At 44.4% G+C, this 2,810-nt stretch overlaps 1 pseudogene; it reads right to left on the bottom strand.

The window, feature by feature from the left end:
• Positions 1 to 881: 881 nt before the first annotated feature.
• LOC110290340 overlaps positions 882 to 2,810 on the bottom strand; it is a 15,997-nt pseudogene continuing 14,068 nt past the window's right edge.

The raw sequence follows: 2,810 nt of genomic DNA, 5'->3' as shown, positions 1-2,810 counted from the left end.
CTCCCTCCCTCCCTCCCTTCCTTCCTTCCTTCCTTCCTTCCTTCCTTCCTTCCTTCCTTCCTTCCTTCCTTTTTCTCTTGCCAGACATGTTTGGATTCATCCTGGGTCTCTGGGGCATCCAGCCTCTGCTTCCTGGCCCTCCAGGCTCCAGGTGGTATCAGGGTTGGGCTCCCTCTCCTGGGACCCTGGCATGGGTCTCAAGCTGGACCAGTCATTGGTTGGCTGCTCCCACAATTTCTGTGCTACCTTTATCCCAGCACATCTTGCAGGCAGGGCAAATTGTAGGGCAGAGGTTTTATGTCTACGTGATGTCATAATCCCTTCACGGGTTACAGGTAGCCAGTTCAGACTTGTATTTCCCCACTTCCTAGGAGGCACCACACCAAGCTCAAAAACTTTTTTTTTAAGTTAGATTTTTTTTTTTTTTTACAACTTAGTTTAGGAGAAAATTGGATTTTATTTATTTATTTTAGAACAAATGCATTGATTTAATCACAGCATATAAAGCACCTTGGGATTAGAAAATTAAGGAGTGGTTTGGCTGCACCATTGATTTCTTTGTTTGAGAGATGATTTTTTTACTCTTTGTAATTATTCGTAGGTGTGTCTATCTGCATATGAGTGTGTGCACACGAGTGCAGGTACCTTCAGAGGCCTCAGGTCCCCAGAGCTGGAGTTACAGATGGTTGTGTACCACTTGATATGAGTGTTGTGCCATCTCTCCAGATCTGCTTGGTTTTTGAAACAGGGTCTCATATAGCCTTGGCTGGCCTGGACTCCTGATCCTTCTGCCTCCATCTCCCATTATTATTATTATTATTATTATTATTATTATTATTTTGACTTTCAGGGTTTTTAATAGTCACACGCAGAGGTCTGATTCATTTCAGATCCTTCACTGCCAAACCCGGGGGGGAGGGACGGCTTCAGCTTCTCTACCTTTTCCTTGTCTGTGATAACCAGGGTGTAAAGGTACCTGCTGCAGCGAACCTTGAACTTCACATTGTCCTTGTTCTTCTTGATCTTGACAGACTTGGCATCCTTTTGCCGGGCTGTCAGCAGGAAGTCCTTGATCTCCTCAATTTTCTGAGGCATGGTGACGTGGGCTCGGCTCTGGCGTCCGCACCTGCCCAGCACACTCACAGCGACGAGAACCTATTATTATTATTATTTTTTAATTTCTGTTACTACTGATTAGTTCCTGAATAACCAACTCATCCATGATAACACATTGATTCAATCGTAGTCTGAATAAAACTTTCTCACATCAGAATTCTGTAACCATATCTGCGCAAGCATATGCGGTTTTCGTACTTCGCAAAGTTACTGAAATGGCTAGTACATAATTTAGCTTCAGATACTGTGGCAGAATGGGAGCCCACAAACTGTAAAACCAATTTAGGGATGACAAGAAGCCAGGGGATGAAGTACCAGGGTATGGGAGGCAAGCTGGACCTTAAGGCCTCAGATATCTAGGCAAGCCCAGCCTTTATGAGTTTCAGTTTCCTGAGATGCCTCACTTCTGGGAGGAGATCAATGCTCTGACAAGGCCCCAGCGTGGAGTGGCTTCCCAGCAGAGATGCAGCCGGTACTGTAATTTCATCCGCTTTAAGATAAGGTAACTGATAGAGAAGGGTAACAAGATCACCCAGGGCTTCACACCAGGGTCACCCAAGGCTTCACACCTCCATCGAGTCAGCATCCAAACCAGGATTTGTAGCAAGTGGCACCCAACGCTCAGAGGGCAGTGCCTTCTGTGGTTGGCAGCCCTGTTACTACCTGGACACGACTTTGCTCTTCTCATTTCTGAACGCTAATGCTAATGGGCCACTTTGTTTTCAGTGAGTTTCTTCTTCTGAGACTAAAGGGCTTTGTTGTTGTTTTGTTTATATGCACATTGGTGCCTGTGTGAAGGTGTCAAATCCTTAGGAATTGGAACTACAGACAGCTGTAAGCTACCATGTGGGTGCTGGAAATTGAACCCAGGCCCTCTGGAAGAGAAGCCAGGGCTCTTAACCACTGAGCCATCTCTCCATCCCAAGACTGAAGGGTTTTAACTCAGAATTAAACACATAAATCCCACAAGGCAAGGGCTTTGCTGAAGACCTCTTAAAGGTAGAAAGGCCAGAGAAACCAGCTGCCTCTCTCATGAGGTTTTGTCTTGGGGAAACTGATATAAATTCATTCCTGAATAGTTAAAAAAAGGTTATAAACAAACAAACAAACAAACAAACTGAAACACCTATTTTGGGATAGTTCAACTATCTTATTTTCCAATGGTGCAGACAGTTTATGGTTGAAGAATGCAGATGCAGAAGAACTACATCCTGATAAAATTATATTCTGCAGAAACTGCTTTCTATAACCTAGACTTTGAGTCTAGGTCTTACTTGTAGTGCCCTATATATAAGCACATACATGTACTGAGAAAAAGCACTGTATATAGATGCCTTAGTCACTGTTCGATTGCTGTGAAGAGACATCATGTCCAGGGCAACTCTTAAAAAAGAAAGCATTTTATTGGGCGCTTGCTTACAGTTTCAGAAGTTTGGGCCACTGTCATGCTGGAAGCATGGTGGCACTCATAGTGCTGGTAGCTGACACTACATCCTGATCTGCCAACCAAATGAGTGAGCCTGGGTCCATAGTGGGCTTTTGAAACCTCAAAGGCAACCTACAGTGACACACTTCCTCCAACAAGGCCACACCTCCTAATCCTGCTAATCCTTACAAATACTACCAGTCCCTGGTGACTAAGCATTCAAATATATGAGCCTATAGGGGCCATTCTCATTCAAACCAGCACAATA

The sequence above is a fragment of the Mus caroli genome, chromosome 2 (genome assembly GCF_900094665.2).
Source record: "Mus caroli chromosome 2, CAROLI_EIJ_v1.1, whole genome shotgun sequence".
NCBI classification, from domain to species: domain Eukaryota; kingdom Metazoa; phylum Chordata; class Mammalia; order Rodentia; family Muridae; genus Mus; species Mus caroli.
Note: the sequence above shows the minus strand (reverse complement) of the source record. Positions and strands in the feature narration are given on the sequence as shown.